This window comes from Lolium rigidum, chromosome 6, assembly GCF_022539505.1.
Source record: "Lolium rigidum isolate FL_2022 chromosome 6, APGP_CSIRO_Lrig_0.1, whole genome shotgun sequence".
In the NCBI taxonomy this organism is placed as follows: Eukaryota; Viridiplantae; Streptophyta; class Magnoliopsida; order Poales; family Poaceae; genus Lolium; species Lolium rigidum.
The window spans coordinates 305,380,206-305,391,568 of NC_061513.1; the positions used below are offsets into that span (position 1 = coordinate 305,380,206).

The window sequence follows — 11,363 nt, forward strand, 5'->3', positions numbered from 1 at the left end:
GCAGCCGCGTCACCTCTCCAGCGGTGCCTGCCTTCCTGCCGGTCAACGATGATATGCTGCGGGAGATCCTCCTCCGTCTCCCACCGCAGCCCTCCTCCCTGCACCGCGCCTCCGCAGTCTGCAGGCGCTGGCAGGGCCTCGTCACCGACCCCAAATTCCTCTGCCCAGTGCCCACCACTACTATGCGTCATCCAACACAACAATCATGGGATTGTGTTCACCCCCGTCCTCAACCCTCCGACCGCATACCTCCTCACCCAGCGCCGCACGCCTCCCCTCACCCAGCGCTCCCGCTGTCAATGACGAGTTAGTCCAATTGATTTCACATCGTCGGCTGTTGATGACGAGCTGCTGTTCCTCGTCCTCTCTCCGTGGGATTTATAGATCGACGTGGAGGCGCGCGGTGGCCGCAGCTCCGAGTCTGACCGGCGGCCACCACCAGCAGCAGCAGCGCGACCTGCGCTACCTCCCCCTCCCCCTCAGGCCTCCCGCGCCGCCCATTGCAATCTCAGGATGCTCTGTGTTCTAGCTTATTTTGCAATCCAGAGCTACGGCTAAGCCAAAGATGACGACTGACCTAAATTCACGCCATCATATCACGCGGGGTCAACCTTGAACAGATCTAAAAAAAAGATACAACAAAAACCAAGATGTGATGCGGGTAATAGCATCAACCCAATAGGAAAATCACGAAAGGAGGAGCATCTATGGAATTACCGCATGTTGGATGGATCGTCGTTGCGCCGGCCGGCCGGCAATCTGATCAACAACGAGATGGCTCAGAGTCTCCTTCTCTCCTCTCCTCTCCTCTCCTGTCCTCGACGAGTAAAGAGTCAAAGTCTAAGTCGTCACACACGACGCACGCGTTAGATACACCCCTCCTCTCATATTTATAGACGGAACATCACCAAAGTTTGAATTTCGAGGGGACGAGGGAGTGCTATGGAGGGAAGAAGAAGACGATGAGGTTCCACAAAATTTCGGCTCACTCGATCTCTCTCTAGGCGCAGAGATATGTTGGACCGCTAAGATGTGTTGTGTCCACGGATCGGTGACGTGGAGGAGTACAAGGAAAGCCTTAAACGCCGGCGTACCATCCCGTAATTTAGGCATGCGATGGGAATTGATACGAGTTATTGTATGACTGCTCAGTTTCCACAACCCCGGAATAATGCACCGTTTCCACTGCCCCGAAACAAGTGCGATGGGACGAGAGATGAGAAATCCTTTCTCGCCAGTGGTTGCTGCCTATCGTGTTTGACATGCAGAAATCATCCGATGCCTAGAATCGGTCTTCTCTACATGATGTACGTCATGAGCTAGATGGAGAAATCCCTTTGGAATACCGAATTGGAGCACCATACTTTCCATGTGATGTAGGCTCCGTAACAACTCTGACCAGCCTATTAAAATCCCTGCTTGATTCCTGGATTTTCAGAGGAAACTGTTTTATATAACGATGCTACTTTTCTGGACTGTGCCGTCATGGTCTTTGATTATCTCATGAAAACCAATTTGCAGCCGTATATCTAGTGGGTACAAGGCTTAAAGCAGAAACACAGCCGGGGCATCAGCGCCAATCGCGTGGACTCTGGCCAGGCTTTGGAAATCATCAAACCAAGGAAAAATGAAACAACGCCATCGATCCAAATACACTTCTTTTTTTTTTTGCCCTGGTGGCGCCGGTGATGGAGGCAAGATTTCATTGACAGGACAGCCGCATTCTTTTCTTCACCTAATACGATAGCCTTTTTTTTTCTTTTGCTTCATTTACATATTGTTCAAAGAAAAAAATGGCTTTTCTAATTAAGAAACGGCAAAGTTCATTTCACCATGAGCTGGCTCATGTGCACACCCCGTTCGACTCTAGCTATCTTGGCTTAGCAAGCTATTAGCATGTTGCAAGCTTACTTATAAAAAGAAAGTTAGCTCTTGACTTGTTCTCAACGGCCCAACGCTATCAATACAAGCAATCTAACACAATTGTCAAGTTTATTTTTAGAAACCAAAGCATTCAACTACATGTTGCTCGGCTATAAAAATTGGGCATGACCACTGCTCTTTTTCTAACACTCAACAAGGAATATAATTCGATGGAAAATTATATAAAAATTTCCAACTGATCTGTAGCGGAATCCAACGAAGATATTACATGCCAATGTGAGTGACCTCGCAGGAGTTGAGGCAGCTGCGAAACTTCACATACAAATATTTCTCTATATACAAGCATCTACATATATTTTCCTTCTACTCGGTGCCCATAAATGCATATGCACAACAGGCACGACATAGCAAACACCAGGTCTAACACCCTGAATACAAAATATGGTCGTAACAGAGGAGACACCCAGGAAATGCATGCCAACAAACCAGACTTCACCACAAGCTTCAATATGAGGAAGCCAACACCAGCTAGCTATGAAGAGAAAGTAAATGCAAGAATGCATCAGCCGAAGGCGCTTAAAGTTCAAATCTAGGATCACCCGTCTACGAGGAAAATAAATTCATTGCCAGCGCCTTTGGACGCCACTGACTCGATCAAGGTAATGTTCTCGCCCAACTCGTGTATCTGATTCTTCAGCTTGTCCCGGTAGTCTCGCAGGCAGTCCCGGCAGCAGTCTGCAACAGAAAATCGTTCAACTTAATCACAAGTTTATTTCAAGAGAAATGCAAACATGCGATTTCTATGATTACTAAGTAATTGTACAGGTGTACATGACATGTTGCTAGCATAGAGAGATCACTAAGTAGATCCTTTTAGTACTCGAAAATAGTCTCAACTAACTATTTTAAGCGAACCTAGTTTGGATAATAACCATGTATAGTCGGCACCCTAAAAAACAGGGACACTTCAAGTAGTTATCAGGTTTTCATTACGGAATACAACTAAATAATCTACATTTAGGAGCCAAATTTTGTGCTTGCGCTGTTTCTTAACCAGAATAGAACAATGTGAATAGTGGAGCTATTCTCCTGAAACAAGACCTGGTCAAGACCACATAGTACTGCCTTCCACCACAACTGTGACTTGGGTTTATCTAGATTCACATATGTCTACACACTGAAAAATGTCTAGATGCATGCGTGTCTACACAAATCTGGGTCACTTATTTATTTTTTAATTTTCACCGGGGGGCGGGGGCGGTTGGGGGGGGTATACTAAGAAGGCCTAAGGCCAGGATGTTTTTACACAGCATACGTATCAAAGCATGACGGTGGGAGGAGCGGGGAGGAATTAGGTACCTCGTTGCACATCGAGGCAGGTAGTATTATAGTATTATTAATTCACAAACGATTTTTTTATAACTACCTTCTTCCTTGTGGAGAGGGGAAAGAACAGGAGAAATCAAGGCGAACTTGTCAAAAAAATAATGTTTCAAACATGTCCCGAGCTTTCGGAGTCAAACCAACAACAATTTTCTGCCTAACAGCAGGAAGTAAAGAATCGGAATACACTTGTCTGGAAAAAAGAGAAATGTAAACACTATCCGGCAATGAACTCAAAGCTCTCAACGTTAGTAAGCAACCAAATGCTAGAATACTATGGTAAAACTACATTATTTAGGAACCAAACATTATCCGACTAGAAATAACGAAGACAATATTTTAGTCCAAAGTACTTATCAGATTAAAAGGGCAACTTACATACAGACATAGGCCCTTCATAAAAAAAAAACCAGATGCCTTATCAAAGAAGCATAATACAATTTTTTACTTTGATTATCTTGTTGTCCCTCCAACTTACGATTTATAGGGCAACTGTTAGGAGGAACTTTCAGAAAAGGGTTGTATTGGAGCAAACCAGCATTTTTTCGGTAATGCAAAAAGATACTACGAAAACCAAAAGGGCAAGGAAAGGAAGAAGCTTAGCTATAGAAAACTTGGTCAGGTGGGTTGTACCTTTGGAACCCCTGCATCCTTTTTGTTGTCAGCTTCCTCACATCCACCCTACAATTTCAAGTTCACAGAAGAACAAGCAAGTTAGAGAAGAAATTCACCGTAGAATATAAATACAAAACCATATCGTCATTTGAAGAAACACATGAACGAGTGATTATAAATATAAAAATACAATCTAAATTTATTTCACCTGCATATGTCATATAAAGATGTGAGAAAATATATTACTTCTTCGAACAGCTCCAAGAAAGTATCCTTCAACTAAATTTCTGATCAGATAAAAGGTGAGGAAAAATGAGAGAAGCACATGAATATTTTTAAGAAAGCGACATGGATTCTATAAGGAATGATAAATCAAAATATGTTGATTGAATGACTTGTACTCCCTCCGTCCCATCAAACATGTCTTAACTTCCTCTAAATTTGGATGTATCTAGCTAACACTATTTAGCATCTAGATACATCTAAATTAGACAAAGTTTTGACATGTTTCATAGGACGGAGGGAGTACTTATTTTTGGTCTCACAGATAGAGGAAACACACATAAAAGAAATTCTCACCCCATCATCGTATTTGAGAGAATGTACCGACTGTGCATAAAAAAGGTGACAGTCTCAGGTGGATAAGTCTCATGACAATAAAGACATACGCCATAGCACGGGGGGTGTCCTTTATAAGGGGAGGTCAAAAACCCCCTATACGTGTGTGATAGAACACAAAGCCCATCGCAAAAGTTGCCATGATAGTGCAGAATTTACATTCATTGCCTTTGGAGTGATGAAAGAAGGTAATGATGGTGTGTCTACAGTGAAAGAATTACAAGATACAGCAACATGTGTCGCCCTTGTCACTGAAACAGTGAAACTAATAAGTTGGAAGAATTAAAAGATGCTCATTACAGAATCAAGCATATTAAACACTTCATTTATTTGTCACATGAGTTGAAGCAAAGGAACGGGGATAGCAAGATATAACTAGATTAGGTAACAGAGCTCTGACAACTGCAAAAAAAAAGAGCACAAACTCAAGGAAAAGCTCTGCCGGTAGAGCATCCTGGATTCAATCTAATTGCAGAATGGGGACTGATATTCCAACAATGACAGAAACTAAATGAACACAACACCATAGCATTACGAAGCATCTATTCATGTGCGATTTGTCACTCTGCTTAGCTCAAATTGGGCTTCAATGGAGCTAATGCAATATCTATAATATAATCACAAGAATGCAGGGATGTTTAAGAGGAAAGATGGCTATTCAAGATAAAACTGCAGTTGATATTAAAAAAATAAACCAAAGTTGTGATTTCATATTGGCTTGGTTTTATGTTTAAAACTAAACTGTAATGGATATATTTGGGTTCACTGGAATAAAATGGTGGAATAAAATGGGGAGACTTTCCAATGTTAAGCATGCCAAGTAATTAAGCAATAAGTATACAAGACAATTTTTATCTCTGAAAATAATCCAGGAGAGATAGTTCAGAGCTGATATGCACAGTTAATACGAACTACAAAAATATGTTATTTTTTGGCTCTATTTTGCAATCAGAGCTATACAAAATCTGCTCCTAGATTATTCAGCTCGGCTCCTAGATAGTTCATGTTGTGAAGTTGAAGCTGCAAGTTATCACAAATATGTCGATGTACTACACAACCACTGGGAAAGTAAACTTTGTAGGCAATCATGATAGTGATAATACAGCCTTGACTTCATGGTGATATCATAAGGGGGAGACAATTAATAAAGTTCAAGTTGTCAGGAATGACATAGTGTTATTACTTATTACCATGCAAGATTAGTGCAAAGTTAGTGATGCAGCCTATAAGGATGGAAGTGAGAGAAGAAATCACCTGGCTCAACATTGTCGCATGCTTAATGCCATCCGGCAGGCGGGATTCAATGTACCCACACGACCCTTTGCTATTCATTAAGATGCTCCTTCCCCTCGTCGAGTATCTTCCTCGGGCCCTAAAGAATGCAAACAGAATCAACACTCCTGACTATCTATTTATCCATCTTGCAGTAAAAAACATTAGATTTTGCATTGAGAAAATTGTGTCAAAAGCTCCAAATTTGAATCGTTTCAGCATTATTAGACAAAACCAACATTTGAAGAAGACAACAATAATAGGTATTTTTAGTACAGTGCCAAGAAGCTTCAACTTCTAATACTACCAATTTTGGCTACAACTGGTCTCAGTAGAGACTAACTGAACATGAAATAAAATATGGTTTCAGGTTGACATTGATGAAGTAAACTAAATTAAGCCACAATTTAACTAGAAAGACACATCTTTCAAAAACAATCAGCCGACTAAACCTCAGATAAACATGGTCGTCAATGATGTGATTTGCTGAATCAAGGTGCAACAAGAGAGCTGCTGGATTTTACTTAGAAAACAAGTTACAGCTGCAAAAGAGGATTCCTTTCTCAATATACAATATTAGCAAATTAGGATGCATCTTACTACATGCAGTAAACACATGAACATATAGTACACTACAAGAGGTGGTGTAGATGTAAAAAAGGAGGGCAGTCCAACAAAGTGTAGGTGTAGCCCAAATCGAGTAGTGTATTCTCCCTTCAGAGAGCACGGCAAGTATAATAATAGAAATACAAATTCCCAAAACTCTACACTAGTTGGCCGTCACTACAAATATGAAGGGAATGGAACCTACACTTGGGTTTCCAAATATGTTTCTAAATCAACTTAACACTATAAAAGGCCATCTAACACAGTGATCATTGTTCACACAAACTACTTGGAATTTAATCCACTACTATCAAAATCAGCATGGCAACCATTTGTTGTGCACTAACGAATTATCCAGGATAGTATGAAATAAAGTCAATGGTTGGTGTTAGGGTCCAAGCTGATGAACTAAAAGATACTACATAATACAATAATCAGAAAAATTTGAACTTCAATATTTTTTCGAGAAATTTTAGGACACAACAGAAAGGGTATGTTTTGCTGATTTGGATTAGCAGCTTACTAGCATGTCAAAGAGCTACCTTGCGTGTTGCCGCAGACTTGATACTTGCGCATCAAAGATCCAAATTATCTCTTTGATAGCCTTATCAAAAGCCACGCCCATGATTATATTAAATAACTAGCTTTAATTAGTTGTTTAATAAAATTCAAATAGGAAGGTATTTATGTTTAGAAACATACTTGTTGAACTGCAATTGTGAGCCAAGAGACCAAAGTTTTGAATTTATCTTAAAGTGTATCTCATCATGCACAATCAACGAAAAAAGTTGCAACGACAAACGTAGGAATATATGTCATCACTAGAAATATCTAATGGTCCAGTAATAGATGGGTGAGAATATCAGCATGACAAATCCGACTGAGAGAGGCGATGGCGATAGCAATGACAATGGTGTTTATGATGGTGAGACCTAGGCCAGGGTATGTGAGGAGACTTGAGCAAGCATCATTAGATCAATTTTGTCATCTTCTACCGTATAGTTAGGAGGTACACAGGTACATGGTCAGAAGCAGCATAATGATGCATAAAAAATGTTTAAAATGTAATACCGGTTGAAAGCACAGTTTCGCGCCAACCTAATTGAATTGATAATGCAAGTCTGAAGCCAACCTGATTCAGTATAGTATGAAGCCTCACGACACAGGAAGTGTGATTGACGTCAGGCTGCAGTTCCATGTGGTTTATTGGGGGGTTGATGTCTCAAGAGACTGCTACAACTACTGGGTTTGAGATGCAATATCAACTTTGATTGAAAAATGTGGATTTGCCTCAACTTCACATCCTCGGCCTTTAAGAAAGGAATTTGGTTTGACATCTTTCATGTCCATGCTGAGGTTCTTAAACATGACCTAAAATAACCAACATTAACAGTAATACTTGCACAATGTAACACAACAAAAGATATAGAATCAACAAGGCAATCTTAATAGAAACATTGGCAACCTCAATGTCAAATTTCATATTCATCCTGAGATTTGGTAGATTATTGACCTCAGCAAGTCTAAAAACTCCAATTATCCACATATTCGGAGAAAGATATGCTATACTTGAGTTGCAATTTTGAAGAATCTGCAGGGTAAGCACAGATCAAGATATCTGATAGCACATTTCATGCAAATGAGCACCCCCACTTACATGACTATTGGCATACAGCTTAGACAGTGGTGCAACGAGCCGTCAGACGTGCAGCTACTACAACCAAACATGAGGATGTCAAGTGAGAACGGAGCTGTAGCCAGCCGAGGCACTTTGACACGCTTGCCAAAGTACCTGGCCACTAGCGTTAACGAGAGACAAGGCATGCTGGCCGGCCAAATCATCTCCGCGTGATCCAGCCAGTCACCGTGCCACAACGCCGCCTTGAATGCAAAAGTTTGAGCCATTTATGCAAAAGAATGGAAGCGCTTAAGTTAAATAAATTGCACAAGGACTAGGCCATTATGCCATCAAAGATTGGTTAGAAAAGAAAAGACAAACATTAATATTTATTAGAAAGGAGGTATATGAAACAAATGGAACAACTTAACTTACATAATAAACTTTCTAAAGTAAGAAAGTAATAAAACTTAACAAATACTCAGCAAATCATGTGACATATTGAATCCAGAAATTAATAACAAATTTCATGGCAGCCATTAAATGGTGCAAGCCAAAGGGAAATGGTTGAAATGTGCAAGAACATGGACAAGAGAAAAGTCTACTAATCCAGATCGATCCCATGAGTAAAATACTACTATAGTATGGAACATATTAACTGAACAAGTTGCTGCTTGTATAGTCGGCAATTTCTCTTGGCCTTTGAATATAGTGAATATAGATGCTACTTTTTCCCCAGTATAAAAGAAAGCACCTAGATTTTCATGGAACTCATGGAAGGACTCGTCGCAAAACTAGTACTACAGTACTAGTAAACTAGGAGCTTACTAACTTGAGGATCCATGGAGCTGCTTCTTTTCTAATCACGACTCAAGCACATATTCATTTCCTAGGCACCGATTTTCACGATGAAGATATACGGATCCAAGTCTAGATATACCAAACCTCTCTTTCAGAATACAGATGTAGCTTCTGCTCACACCAGTCTTGAATCAACCCAGGACCAAGATCTCTATGTTCTCGGAAATTAAGGGAAGATGAGACGGGGAGGAATAGATGGAGAAGCATGATCTTATAAGTGATGTGCCAGAGATGTAGTGGCACGACACCATCATCTTCCAAGAGGTCGGGCAAGGCGGTTTGCCTCTAATTTGAAAACAGATATGACATGCATCTTAAGCGCCGATGGACGGGACGATGCGACCATGTTCCCGGTGAGTCGCCACTGCCAGCCATCAGATCACAGCTTACCAATCTTGTAAGTGACGGATGGTGAACAACTCTCAAAACTGAAGAATCCCTTAAATATCAAAGTCAGCCACAAATGGTGCAAATGCTTCAGTCACAACATATAAGCATTTTTAAAAACATGACATTGCATTGGAAACTTGATTCAAAACATAACACATGCCTCGTAGATGCAAGTTCAAAAAAAAGTAGCTGCTCGAAGCTGCATGGGATGTTGTTGCAACTTGTGCAGATGCCAGTTCTAAAAAAAACTGCTAAGGTGATATTTTCTTTGCAGAGGATGATGCAATTTTTGAATAGTTTTCCAAATCGATAATATAGTGAAGAGAATAAGAGATACCGTAGCATGTTGGCTCGTAAGCAACTACAAAATCAGTAAGTACTTCTAGCTCATCAAACCAATACCTAGCTTAATTATAGCTCACACGAGGCATGCTCTGATGCGAATTCAAAATGCTATAATGTGCATATATAAACTAATAACCTGTAATAAAAATGCTAAACTAAGGACACAAGTAGTAAATTCATTTACACAAGTTCATGTAAACATATGTCTTACGTTTTCTGGTGCAGCGCCACAACTTGATTTCCAATGCTTGGTTAGCCAAAAAAACAGACAGACTCTCAGGAACGTATGGTTTAAACTTCCAGAACAATGTTTGCATGATCATATAATGAGTACCATGTTCATACCATCAAGAGCTATTATCACTAATACTTTCAGAACAAGCACATGTGTAGGTTTATGTGTTCTATTATTTTATTTTAATTCTTAGGTAGATTTGGTTATACCCAAATCGAAAACACCAGCTGCTAGTTCTCGCGGGAGCAAAAGGATTTTATAGCTATCTTGCAGACCTAGAGAGGATTTTGTATGCAACAATCTAAGCCAAACTACTACAAAGTAATTGAGAACTCATTCACCCGATGTAATGATCTGAGTAATAAACTTGATGCATGATACATTTCTGCAAATTTAGAAGCAAACACAATGTCCAAGAGTCTTGAATCATACTTTGCGCTTTTGTTTGTCAGCTCATCATCTGCAACTTTATACCCTGAACTTCTAGACATGAATGAAGTCATCACCACTCACATCCAAGGTATCATCATCACTTACTGTCTCTGTTAGGTAGGTGTAGGATAAAATTAGCACTTTAGAGGATATACGTAAAGCCAATAAGGTAGAAGAGTTTCAATAAAGAGCAAAAGTGCATGGCAGATTTTGATAGAATCTGGAAAATCAGTAATGTAAACATGCACCTTCTAAGTCCTTTTAATTTGCAGCAGCAACCATGATATTCTCCTTGATCTGCTTACGCAAGGAATTCTTCTTCTCTACAATATCTAGGGTGTTCCTCAAAGTGAAGAGAGGGGACATATTTATCGTTCTTCGGAAATAACTGCACAGATAATGATAAATAAACCGTTAGCTGAGAATTAGAGCAGGTTCAATGATTCTAGAACAAGTACCAGCCATGCATGGTGCGATGATACTACTTAGTCCTAAGGAAATATACTAAATCTCATGCCAAAAGAATGGTCCAGAAAGCAAGAGAAAGAACTGCGATGAACTTACTGTAACATATTCGAGATCTTCATGCAATCTTGACAGATCGTTCATGGCATCATCAGCATTTGAACGGTGTTGTTTGCCAAATCGCCTTATCATCCTCTCAATCTTCCGCCTCCTTGAAAAGTTATAATTAACACAACACGAAAAAGCTTAGTACATACAAGCAGCGTGGGCAGTAGAAACGAATAGGAATAAGGGAAAATGACAGCATACCAAAGAACTTTACCTTCCTATCTCTCAACTGTACTGTTCGTTGAACAACCATTTGATTTTGATGTTCTTGTTGCTAGTACTTCCAAATTTTTTTTATCTTGATCCACCCTCATGCCAAGAGATATAGACACCCATGTATGATTTATCAGTCAGCTGCTCCACATAATTGCAAGCAGCTTCACTTGCAAACCTACAGTAATGATGGACACATCAGCTTCAGTAGTGGTGATCAACAATAGTTCCAACACCGCATCAATTTAGAAGTAAAAAGAGTGTCAAAACATAACATGCACTTGCCATCAGAAAGGTCCTACAAAAAAAATGCAAAAG

At 40.1% G+C, this 11,363-nt stretch overlaps 1 long non-coding RNA gene across 1 annotated transcript; it reads right to left on the reverse strand.

Annotated features, from left to right (window-relative positions):
* Window positions 1-2,519: 2,519 nt before the first annotated feature.
* Window positions 2,520-11,134, reverse strand: LOC124658829. The gene is made up of 8 exons (XR_006989355.1): window positions 11,047-11,134; window positions 10,824-10,935; window positions 10,508-10,647; window positions 10,260-10,369; window positions 5,755-5,872; window positions 4,091-4,169; window positions 3,901-3,948; window positions 2,520-2,619 (listed from the first exon to the last, which is right to left on the reverse strand). It is a non-coding gene; the product is annotated as an uncharacterized LOC124658829 (long non-coding RNA).
* Between the last annotated feature and the right edge of the window lie 229 nt (window positions 11,135-11,363).